Raw genomic sequence first — 13,293 nt, 5'->3', positions numbered from 1 at the left:
GTCGAATTGACGTCTGTGTGCAGCGGGTAGGCTATAGGTAGCATAAGCAGTGGTAAAAATGCAACACATGACCGCACAGCCCGCTATGCCAGTGAATGGGAACGACCTCACCGCCACAGAGCAGTGTGCTGCAAATTACAGGTGAGGCTCCTCCACTTGATGACAGTGTGGCTTTACCCACTCAAACCGTTTCACTGGTGAGAAGAAAGAAAAAGAGAAAACCTGCACGAGGAAAAGAGGAGAGGAGGAGAGCAACTGTGGTGCCCGAAAACCAATGACCTCATCAACGATTTGAGATGCACTGCACATTCACGAGTGTCACAATGGATTTTTCTCACTCATGATGACTCACCAGTTACAAATATTTGATATGGTAAGAAGCAGCCCCCCCCCCCCCATCCTGTCTCCCTCGCGTGAATAGAGTCTACCCAGACCTTCAGAAGTCTGTTGAATAAACATTGTCAACTCAAGAGGACAGTGACCAAGGGTAAAAGGAGGACCGTGTACGTGTCAAGATTCCCTCACAAGATTCCCTCAAGGCGACCGATGATGGTGGTAAGGAGGTGAAACCGTTAGCATCTGTTGTGCTCGGGAGTTGTGTACTTGTGTCTGCAAGGTCAAACAGAATGTGAAGATGAGGCACGCCATCGAATTTGGATGGGAGCTGAGAAGAGGCTTCTTTATAAACAGTGTTGACTGTGAGTGCTAGACACGGCAGCCAGAGAGAGGGAAAACACCATTCTCAAACAGATACTATGACAATTTGCAGTAAAATGTCCTTCACACTACTGAGCAACCGAACCAAGCCAAACCAACCTACAGTGCATTCGGAAAGTAGTCAGACCCCTTGACTTTTTCCAAATGTTGCTATATTACAGCCTTATTCTAATGGATAAACAAATACCCCATAATGACGGAACAAAAACTGGTTTTTATACATTTTAAGGACATTAATGACAAATTCAAAACTGAAATATCACATTTACATAAGTATTCAGACCTTTTACCCAGTACTTTGTTGAAGCACCTTTGGCAGCGAATACAGCCTCGAGTCTTCCTGGGTATGACGCTACAAGCTTGGCACACCTGTATTTGGGGAGTTTCTTCCATTCTACTTTGCAGATCCTCTCAAGCTCTGTCAGGTTGGATGGGGAGCGTTGCTGCACAGCTATTTTCAGGTCTCTCCAGAGATGTTCGATCAGGTTCAAGTCTGTGCTCTAGCTGGGCCACTCAAGGACATTCAGAGATTTGTTTTCCAAAGCCACTCCTGCGTTGTCTTGGCTGTGTGCTTAGGGTCATTGTTACTGTTGGAAGGTGAACCTTCACCCCTATCTAAGGTCCTGAGTGCTCTGGAGCAGGTTTTCATCAAGGATCTCTCTGTACTGTACTTTGCTCTGTTCATCTTTCCCTTGATCCTGACAAGTCTCCCCAGTCCCTGCCGCTGAAAAAAATCCCCACAGCATGATGCTGCTACCAGCATGCGTCATCTTAGGGATGCTGCCAGGTTTCCTCCAGACGGGCGGCCAGCTCTTTGGCCGGGCGGCCAGCTCTAGGAAGAGTCTTGGGGATTCCAAACTTCTTCCATTTAAGAAATGTTTTGGTACCCTTCCCCAGATCAGTGCCTCGACACAATCCTATCTCTGTGCTTTACGGACAATTCCTTCAACATCAAGGCTTGATTTTTGCTCTGACATACATTGTCAACTGTGGGACCTTATATAGACAGGTGTGTGCCTTTCCAAATCATGTCCTATCAATTGAATTTACCACAGGAGGACTCCAATCAAGTTGTGGAAACATCTCAAGGATGATCAATGGAAACAGGATGCACCGGAGCTCAATTTCGAGTCTCATAGCAAAGGGTCTGAATATTTATGTAAATAAGGTTTTTCTGTTTTTTATTTTCAATAAATTTGCAAAAGAATCTAAGAACTGGTTTTCACTTTGTCATTATGGGGTATTGTGTGTAGATTTATGAGGAAAAACATTCATTTAATATATTTTATAATATGGCTATAACGTAACAAAATGTGGAAAAAGACAAGGGAATACTTATGGAATGCACAGTATACATAGTTGTTGGAACCGTTCTGAAAAGGGCAACGTAAAAAATTAAATATCCAAGCCTGCACAGTTTGGTTGGGGTCGGCACGATGTGTGGAAAGGGTAATAGATACCATCTGGCCTTACGATTGGACAAAAGTAAGAGTAAGAGGCATGGATCGTGGACCGGGTCAATCCCTCATGGATCATTCATTATGGGCTCTCACATTTGGAAGCGAGGAAAGAGACGAGAAAGAACAATTCCCTTGATTCTTCATTCCCTTGAAACACTCTGGACTTCAGTAACATGAAGAGACCTATGTTTCTCTAAGATGTGGCATTGGGGTGGATGAGATTCCCTTTGTAGTTAAAGCCTACAGAATAAACCACAATTCCCATGCTGCACCCATTACAGCTAGGCAATTTGGACATTCATCTATATTGCAACGAATTGCCTGAATTGATGTGATAATGAGAAATAGAATGATAAGTTTATAACATGAATTTGCACCACAGTTTTTTTTATGAACCTTTAAACTACTACTACTAGTTTGATGGTTGGTCAAATCAATTGTCCCATTAAAAATGACCAATATTAGCAAACTTATTTCTTGTTAAAACTTCACATTTCTCTAGTATAGGCTACTTATCATATTGATCAGCAAAAAGCCTGTGTAAAGTGATGGGTGCTGTCAGTGTCGATTCTTTTTAGTCTATCGTCCCAGCTCTAGGCTCCACCACTTTGTGTTGGGACTGGGAGAGCTTAGGTCTCTGGGAGCAAATGTACGGAATGCCACTTGAATGTGAATGGTGGCTTATGTTATAGCATGGATGGGGGAGGGAATCCATGAAGAGATAAATAAAAGGAGGGATCAGTAGAGGGAGAGTTTGGAGAGAGAGAGAGAGAAATAGAGAGAAGCTTCAAAGGAAAAATGTTTGAGGTCAGTGAGAGTGTGGATCTGTCCCCTAGTATGGTGCTGAAATAACAGAATAATAGAACGCTTAAAACTAAGAGAGAGAGAGAGAGAGAGAGAGAGAGCAAGAGAGAGAGACTGGCTAAGGGGGAATATGTTTGAGGTCATGGTTAGAGTGTGGAGCTGTCCACGAGTGAGGTGCTGAAATACCAGAAAACTAGATAGCGTAAAACCAAGGACACTATTAGCCTATAGTCTCATGTATGGGTCCAAGCACACTACTGTACTGGGTCAGATTCTTTCTTTTTTTTAGCTTAAATAACAAACGTCACACTTAATTAATTAGACAGGTTTATTCATTAAGGTATTAATGTTGGGTCATTAGCATACAGGTGTTAATAAGTGTGTAATAATATGAATATTTTTGAATAATTGAGACCTTCCACCAGTGAGAAATGGAGTCTGGGAATAGGCACTTTACTTGAGGTATTGTGCCCTGCAGCATGCAGCATATAGGGCTGTCATACGAATAGCATGATCCATTATCTTAACATGTCATTGATGGGACATTAGTGGCGAATCCAATGTCAGCCTGCATGACAACATTGGTGTTGAAAACGTCCCCACGTGTCATGACAAAATGATATAGCTTGACATGAACCGTCATAGCGTGTTACGACAGGTCTCGTAATTCTATTGAGTGTGTGATGACATGCGTGTAGGTGCAGTCCAATGGGACTAGGCTTCTCTCAATGAAATGTGGCCGATACAGCGACTTTCAAGGACACACGGCAGTTTATAGAATCCAATAGGGAGAAATACTTGGAATACTACGGAGAGTCAGAGTGCTTCATTGTGCCGTTGTCTCCCTAGAGCAGCATTGGATTAAATGTCGTAGGACAGTATGATGGAAAGAAGAAGGGATGGATGGGTAAGGCAATTTGGAGCGATCGTGGGTCAAGTGGACAAAGACAACTGCTGAGTGGTACAGAAACTACAACTCCCAACACCCACTACTCACTCTTTCTGACCAGCCCCACAGTTGATATTCCCAGCTAAGCGGCCAATGAAGGCTCAGGAAGGGTGTCGTTTTCTGTTGAGGCGGCAATATGTTCCACTGTCAGCAGGCTCGGCCAACTGGCATGAAGAATGCAGTATTTAAAGCAGGGACAGGAAAGTAGGTCTGACATCAGCTTCTTGAGTGAGAAAAACCATGCACAGGAGAAAGCACAAACACAGTAATGTACAGAGTGCAGTACACTGTATGAATGTACAGAGTGTAGTACATTGTATGAATGTACAGAGTGTAGTACATTGTATGAATGTACAGAGTGTAGTACATTGTATGAATGTACAGAGTGTAGTACATTGTATGAATTTACAGAGTGCAGTACATTGTATGAATGTACAGAGTGTAGTACATTGTATGAATGTACAGAGTGTAGTACATTGTATGAATGTACAGAGTGTAGTACATACATTGTATGAATGTACAGAGTGTAGTACATTGTATGAATGTACAGAGTGTAGTACATTGTATGAATGTACAGAGTGTAGTACATTGTATGAATGTACAGAGTGTAGTACATTGTATGGATGTACAGAGTGTAGTACATTGGAATCCATGAATGATACAGAGATAACGAACATCAAATGTGCTCAATGAGGGAAGAAGATAAACTGTAGGGAGAGAGTGATGGAGAGAGGGGCGGGGAGGAGACGTGTCTGGGGGGGGGGCATGTCTAGTGAAAGACCTTGGCCCCCAAAAAATGTAGGAGCATCCAAGAGCTCTGACTGAACCTACACATGCCTGTACAAAGCCAACCATTCTTACAGTTACGGGCATCAACCAGCAAATACATCCAGGATCTATAAACAGCCATGTCTGTTTTCTTTAGCATTATATGCAGAAGCATTGAAAGCTATTAAAACTGACTGATGGAGACAGGGATAACCCATCCGAGCATTTAAATTGGACACCCAGAGCCACCCCTCCGGCCACCCCCCAATCAAAAACTCGACACACACACACAATTTTAAACATGCACATGGACCCAGATACAGAACAACTAGGCTACTGCAGCACACATCATATACCATCACCTTCCCCCCAGGTTTCACCAAGTAACAGGCATTACTTTTAGTCTCCCATACCAACTACATACCAAAATTGTCGTGATTCCCATTCCCTTCACACTTCCACACAGAGCTTCACCACACACTACAGTGCGCTGTTGCATTGCAGTGAACAACGCTCACCAGTGGCAAAAGCGACACGAAAATGATTCTAATCATCAAGAAATGTCATGGGAAGGAAATATTCACGAAGGTAACATTCTCAGAGCCTGCCACACGCACATCTTGCGGGGAGCGAGAGAGAGAGAGCGAGAGAGAGAGAGACCAAAGGCAGTATATTATAGAATGATTGACTTCTTTTTCAGATTTTTCAAAACCAAATGTCAGTCGCATGCATTTCTTGTGTGTATTCAGCTAGACTAAACAGATGCAGCAAATGTTACAGACAGACTGACTGTAGCCCACAACACACTGACAGACGGACATCATCATGAAACGTGTGAACTGCTATAACCCAAAATGAAAACAATGATGATGTATGATGAGACATTTTTCAAGACGGTTTATGAAACGAATGGTCATTTGTATAGCGTAATGGTGACATATAAGCAACAGGCACTACTCACTCTTTCCGACCGTCCAAATTAATGGTGCAGCCGTCGAAAGATCCGCGCGCTAGGGAGCTTTGACGGATTGTGCAATTTTCCTTTTGTACCCCCCCCCCCCTCTCTCTCTCTCCCGCTCTCTCTCTTTCTCTCCCTCTCTCTCGGACTCTTTCTCGTGTGTTTCCCCGTATCGCCCCCTTGCTCCTCTCTCTCCCGCTCTCTCTCTCTCTCTCTCTCTCTCTCTCACTATCTCTCTTGTGTTTCCCCGTATCGCCCCCTTGCTCCCTCTCTCTCTCTCTCTTTTGCCACCCTCCTTTCACTCACTCTCTATTTCAGCACTGCGGAGAATAGGTTGAATGGGCTACACCGAGGAACGCGCAGAAGATGCATTGAAGCGCGGGGGAAAGCGCCACACAGATCGAGGGACAGAAAGACCGCGGAGAGTTGCGAGCGGAAGACGTGCTACTTTTGCAAGGAGACAGCCAAAATCCTACGACACAGAAGCAGGCAGGGACACGCAGTTGGGTTGGCTATCGCACTCACGCAAGCACGAGCCCGCACGCAACTAGCAACACGTACACACACATTGCATTCAACGTGGTATGGAGAGGGTAATGAGGACAGTGATTATTCTACCAGTCTCGCGCAACAACACAGTGCTAATTGGAAACATTGCATTGGTTCATCCAATTAATGTATCATTTGAATTGAAACAGAGAATGAACAGGGAAGCATATAGAAACTGCTCCTGAGTTAGAGTCTAGTTAGGATTTTCAATACAAAATATTTTTTTTACGGAGAGGAATGATCAGAGACAATATATGTATGGTTTTGAATCATATATCAATACTATTTCATGCTCACAGATATACTGAAAAAAATACAGAAACGCAGCATGTAACAATTTCAATTATTTTACTGAGTTACAGTTCATATAAGAAAATCAGTCAATTGAAATAAATTTGTTAGGCCCTGGAGGCGGCTTATGGTAGAGAAATGAACATTGCACTCTCAGGCAACAGCTCTGGTGGACATTCCTGCAGTCAGCATGCCAATTGCACGCTCCCTCAAAACTTGAGTCATCTGTGGCATTGTGTGACAAAACTGCACATTTTAGAGTGGCCTTTTATTGTCCCCAGCACAAGGTGCACCTGTGTAATGATCATGCCATGCAGGTACTTCTACACCTGCATTGCTTGCTGTTTGGGGTTTTAGGCTGGGTTTCTGTACAGCACTTTGAGATAACAGCTGATCTAAGAATGTCTATATAAATAAATAAATAAATAAATAAATACCTATAAAATCATATTCTTGGTATGCCACACCTGTCAGGTGGATGGATGATCTTGGCGAAGGAGAAATGCCAACATAACAGGGATTCAAACAAATTTGTGCATTAAATCTGAGAGAAATAAGCTTGTTGTGTGCATGGAACATTTCTGGGCTCTTTTATTTCAGCTCATGAAACATGGAACCAACACTTTACATGTTGCCTTTATATTTTTCTTCAGTGTATATTTGATGCATGCTTAAAAAGGCAAGCGAGTGAGCTGCGCTAGCTTGCAGAGGGAGCTGAAGTTGTATAAGGGAAGGGGAGGAGGGATTGGCAGTAGTAGCTCAGTTCAGCCTGCTGCTCCACCACATGACGTACACCGCTCTGCTTCTATGCCTACAGCCAACTGCACAGCCGCACACACACACGCCCGCACACACACACTGGGCATACCTGACTTCGTGGTCATCCAGATGTATAAATCGCCATGGTGTGTGTGTGTGTGTGTTCATGCTTGCATGCGCCCATTCATGCCCGAGTAGCCACAATAACCTTAACAGACTGATAGGAATGGCTGTGAGTCACAGAGATGTGTGCTCAGCATTGGACTCTATCCCTTTCCAAACCACACACAACCACACACAGGACCGACTGTACCGCCTGTCCTGCATAATAGACTGAAAGGTCACAAAGTAGAACAGAGATTATTTTATTGATGGGGGAAATTAGACCTTTCAACCCTATGGATGCTATCACCATAGCTGTCAATCATTGGTCCGATCTGATGCTCTTTGACATTTAGTCAAGTTTTCATTGAGTTGCATGAGTAGTTAGCCGTTAGCTATTTCCAGGTTCTCCGTGGCTTATATTTACGCAATGAGTCCAGGGGAGGTGTGGTATATGGCCAATGTACCACGGTTAAGGGCTGTTCTTATTGGCCATATACCACAAACCCATGAGGTGCCTTATTTTTATTATAAACTGGTTACCAACGTAATTAGAACAGTAATAATACATGTTTTGTCATACCTGTGGTATATGGTCTGATATACAGCTTTCAGCTTTCACAGCTTTCAGCCAATCAGCATTCAGGGCTCGAACCACCCAGTTTATAATAATGGGTAACTCCCTGTTTGCTGTACTTGAGTATAACTGTTTACTGCTATGGCACCAATGCATTAGAACAAGGGGATTGGGAACTGCAGAACTTGCTTGGTCACAGAACTGTTTTGTGTTCTCATCCCAACTCCTAAGGTGACAATGACCAAAGGAGTTGGCAAAACAGCACAAATAGATCTTGGACCAGGCTAAAATCATCAAGCACTTGGGGGGGAAAAAACAGAAAATCTGAGATGACAAAATAGGATTCAAAAACCAGAGAAAAACTCTATATGTTTCTGAAATATGTTAAAAAGAAGCCTTCGTTTGAATACAGTCCTCTTGAGAGAGGGGCAAGTGGGCCTCATTGACCCAAACACCCAAAGCCAGCTCATGGAACACCAACAACACTAAGAGGACATATTCTTTTAATCGTTCATCATCCCTCCCTCTTCCGTCCCCTTTGTATTTATTTTTGGTCCCCCCTCCCTCCTCCTTTCTCTATTTTTTTCAGTCTATTTTTAGATGCATGCTGGGGAAATCCAATACATGAACAGTGATATAAATAGCATGCTGTACATTGACCGCCACACATGAAATAAAAGGTGACACAGTCATAACCATGTTATCATATGTCATAGCAACTGATATAACTCGTCATAACCTGTCATAATATGGTCATAACACTGTCATGACCCATATGCTTGCACATATATTGTGTTATTTTATGGCTGGTGATGACACCTACATACAACTGTCAAAACCCACATTCATTAAATGTGTTTGTTTTTGTTCAATGCCAAGAAGTTTCCATTAGTTTGAAAGATTGTTTCTTAAGCCCTTTGCTGTTGTTGCAATGAATTCTTTACAGTCATGTTTTTTTTAAATCCGAAATAACTTGTAGAAAATACACTTTATGACACTGCCATTAAACATTATGACCATCCTGTGTCGCTTTACTTGGACTAAGAAAATGCACTTTTTATGACACAGTCAAGAAGCATTATGACCCTCACAATCATTTAAGCCAGATAGGCCTATCACATACATGCCCTTATGTCAATCCTCAGTCACAAAGAGGGTGTCTTGTCCTGCTCCTAAAATATGCTCCTGCATTCATCCCAGTCATTGGGGGTAGGTGCACATCTGACATCAATGTTTGTGCAATTACAATGATCATTTAATATGGTCATTTTCAGAAAATGTTACAATAACAAAAACATACTGGTGACAAGTAGGCTATGGTGTAATGGAATGTTTTGCCACTTTTATGTAGGTGTCATAACCAGCCATAGGATAACTACCATGGTAGGTTTTGCCACTTTTATGTAGGTGTCATAACCAGCCATAGGATAACTACCATGGTTGGTTTTGACACTTTTATGTAGGTGTCATAATCAGCCATAGGATAACTACCATGGTAGGTTTTGCCACTTTTATGTAAGTGTCATAACCAGCCATAGGATAACTACCATGGTAGGTTTTATGGGTTTTGACACTCTTACGTAGGTGTCATAACCAGCCATAGGATAACTACCATGGTGGGTTTTGACACTCTTACGTAGGTGTCATAACCAGCCATAGGATAACTACCATGGTAGGTTTTATGGGTTTTGACACTCTTACATAGGTGTCATAACCAGCCATAGGATAACTACCATGGTAGGTTTTATGGGTTTTGACACTCTTACGTAGGTGTCATAACCAGCCATAGGATAACTACCATGGTAGGTTTTATGGGTTTTGACACTCTTATGTAGGTGTCATAACCAGCCATAGGATAACTACCATGGTAGGTTTTATGGGTTTTGACACTCTTATGTAGGTGTCATAACCAGCCATAGGATAACTACCATGGTAGGTTTTATGGGTTTTGACACTCTTACGTAGGTGTCATAACCAGCCATAGGATAACTACCATGGTGGGTTTTGCCACTTTTATGTAGGTGTCATAACCAGCCATAGGATAACTACCATGGTTTTAGGTTTTGACACTCTTACTCTTATGCCATAGGATAACTACCATCATAATAACCAGCCATAGGATAACTACCATGGTAGGTTTTATGGGTTTTGGTGTCATAACCAGCCATCTTAGGTTTTATAGGTTTGACACTCTTACGTAGGTGTCATAACCAGCCATAGGATAACTACCATGGTGGGTTTTGACACTCTTACGTAGGTGTCATAACCAGCCATAGGATAACTACCATGGTAGGTTTTATGGGTTTTGACACTCTTACATAGGTGTCATAACCAGCCATAGGATAACTACCATGGTAGGTTTTATGGGTTTTGACACTCTTACGTAGGTGTCATAACCAGCCATAGGATAACTACCATGGTGGGTTTTATGGGTTTTGACACTCTTACGTAGGTGTCATAACCAGCCATAGGATAACTACCATGGTAGGTTTTATAACTACCATGGTAGTTTTGGTTTTGGATAACTACCATGGTACACTCTTACGTAGGTGTCATAACCAGCCATAGGATAACTACCATGGTAGGTTTTATGGGTTTTGACACTCTTACGTAGGTGTCATAACCAGCCATAGGATAACTACCATGGTAGGTTTTATGGGTTTTGACACTCTTACGTAGGTGTCATAACCAGCCATAGGATAACTACCATGGTGGGTTTTATGGGTTTTGACACTCTTACGTAGGTGTCATAACCAGCCATAGGATAACTACCATGATAGGTTTTATGGGTTTTGACACTCTTATGTAGGTGTCATAACCAGCCATAGGATAACTACCATGGTAGGTTTTATGGGTTTTGACAACTAGGTGTCATAACCAGCCATGGATAGGTTTTATGGGTTTTGACACTCTTTATGTAGGTGTCATAACCAGCCATAGGATAACTACCATGTTTTATGGGTTTGACACTAACATAACCAGCCATAGGATAACTACCATGGTGGGTTTTGCCACTTTTATGTAGGTGTCATAATCAGCCATAGGATAACTACCATGGTAGGTTTTGCCACTTTTATGTGAGTGTCATAACCAGCCATAGGATAACTACCATGGTAGGTTTTATGGGTTTTGACACTCTTATGTAGGTGTCATAACCAGCCATAGGATAACTACCATGGTAGGTTTTATGGGTTTTGACACTCTTACGTAGGTGTCATAACCAGCCATAGGATAACTACCATGGTGGGTTTTGACACTCTTATGTAGGTGTCATAACCAGCCATAGGATAACTACCATGTTTTTTACTGGGTTTTATGGGTTTTGATAACTACCATGGTGGGTTTTTGACACTCTTACGTAGGTGTCATAAGCCATAGGATAACTACATGGATAACTACCATGGTGGGTTTTATGGGTTTTGACACTCTTACGTAGGTGTCATAACCAGCCATAGGATAACTACCATGGTAGGTTTTATGGGTTTTGATAACACTCTTACGTAGGTGTCATAACCAGCCATAGGATAACTACCATGGTTTTGGTTTTGATGTAGGTTTTGACATAACTACTTATGTAGGTTTGTCTTACGTGTATGTCATAACCAGCCATAGGATAACACAAGGTGTCATATGCCATAGGATAACACTACAGGTCTAAAAATGTGTGTTTTGACATGACAGTGTTAACCAGCCATGATAACTACATGACAAGGTTATGTCAAGTTATGTCAGCTGTAGGTGTACTAATGGGGGTTTTGACATATGACATATTTTGATTTTGACATGGTTTCCAAATTAACTATGGTAGGTTTTAGGGTTTTGAACAGAGACACCAGCCATTAGGTGGGTTTTGAATTTCAGGTCAATGTTGATGCTTGAACCTATGCCAATGAATATGTCCAGTGTGGCATGATAAATAAAACAAAGCTATAACAGGAATGTTACAATATAATTCTGCCTACGTTGATCTATATGAAGACGTGTGATCTGTGTGTTTTTATTTTGGGGGTGTCATAACCAGCCATAGGATAACTACCATGTTGGAAATTGTCATAACCACTCTCCTTATAAAGATGGTCTTGAATACTTCCATTATCTTGTTGCTGTGACAACCATGACTTCAAAGAAATTCTGTCAGAAGAAAAAGGTGGGGTTTTATGGGGAGAGGTGTCATAACCAGCCATAGGATAACTACCATGGAGCGAGGACACTCTTACGTGGAGAGAAAAACTACCATGTGTTTTATGGGTTTTGACAGCAAAAAAAAAATAGCAGAGGGGGTTTGACAGTGAGCTGCCATGAGTTACCATGTGATGGGGAGGGAGGCCATGGAAGAGGAGAGGGTGTCAAGCCAGTTGAGGTTTTATGGGTTTTGACACTCTTACGGGTGTCATAACGGATAACTACCAGAACTCTTAGGGGGGTTAAGAGGAGAGGAGGTGTCATACGATAACTACCATGAGGTGGGTTTTATGGGTTTTGACACTCTTTACGTAGGATAACTAGTTGAGGGTGTCATAACCAGCCATAGGATAACTACCATGGAGGTTTTAGAAACTCTTACGGGGGAGGTGAAGAGGAGAGGTGTCAAACCAGCCATAGGATAACTGAGGTTTTATGGGTTTTGACACTCTTATGTCATAACCAGCCATAATAACTACCATGGGGGTTTTATGGGTTAAGAGGTGTCAGAGGGATAACTACCATGGAGGTTTGACACTCTTATGTAGGTGTCATAACCAGGGATAACTACCATGAGGTTTAAACACTCTTACGGGGTCAGGGGGTTTGACACTCTACGTAGAAGAGGTAGAGAGGGTCAAGCTACCAGGTTGAGACACTCTTATGTAGGTGTCATTACCAGCCATAGGATAACACAAGATGGTCTTTTGTCACGGAGAGAAACTAGGGGGTGTGGCATGATAAATAAAACAAAGCTATAACAGGAATTTAAGAGCCTACGATCTATATGAGGGTAGCAGTTGAGGTGCGGTTGCTGTGACACGACTTCAAAGAGAGAAAGGGGGGTGAAGAGAAGAGGGAAGCAAAAAAATGAGGTGCAGGGGGTTTTGACTCTGTGAGTTCGGAGAGAAAGGAGGAGGGGGTGAAGAGGAGAGGAAGCAGTTGAGGTGCGGTCTCACGGAGAGAAAGGGGGAGGTGAAGAGGAGAGGGTAGCAGTTGAGGTGCGGTCTCATGACGGAGAGAAAGGGGGTGAAGAGGAGAGGAAGCAGTTGAGGTGCGGAGGTCTCACGGAGAGAAAGGGGGAGGGGGAGGGTGAAGAGGAGAGGGAAGCAGTTGAGGTGCGGATCTACCATGGTGGAAATCTACGGGAGAGAAGGGGAGGGTGAAGAGAAGAGGG

The sequence above is a fragment of the Oncorhynchus nerka genome, linkage group LG4, assembly GCF_034236695.1.
Source record: "Oncorhynchus nerka isolate Pitt River linkage group LG4, Oner_Uvic_2.0, whole genome shotgun sequence".
Taxonomy (NCBI): Eukaryota; Metazoa; Chordata; class Actinopteri; order Salmoniformes; family Salmonidae; genus Oncorhynchus; species Oncorhynchus nerka.
The sequence above is the reverse complement of the archived record's forward strand: the minus strand, read 5'-3'. Positions refer to the sequence as shown.